The following is a 255-nucleotide window of genomic DNA, read 5'->3' as shown; positions in this document are numbered from 1 at the left end:
AAACAGGGATGACCGGGCATTCGATGCGGTTCAGCCCGTTTCCGCTGTAACGTGGACTCTTCGTCAACGTGATTCAACGTTGTCGCTCCTCGCTGAAAAACAAGGCAGGTTGTCGCAAGCGAGTCTTCCCTCAGCAGCAGCACACGCCGTCATCTAACATTCATGACCGTCACATCCCTAATAACCATATCATGAATATTATAACAAATTCTCCTACATTCTTAGCCTTGTACGCCCCAGCAATGCAGCGATGCT

This window comes from Salvelinus fontinalis, unplaced genomic scaffold (assembly GCF_029448725.1).
Source record: "Salvelinus fontinalis isolate EN_2023a unplaced genomic scaffold, ASM2944872v1 scaffold_0085, whole genome shotgun sequence".
NCBI classification, from domain to species: domain Eukaryota; kingdom Metazoa; phylum Chordata; class Actinopteri; order Salmoniformes; family Salmonidae; genus Salvelinus; species Salvelinus fontinalis.
The sequence above is the reverse complement of the archived record's forward strand: the minus strand, read 5'-3'. Positions refer to the sequence as shown.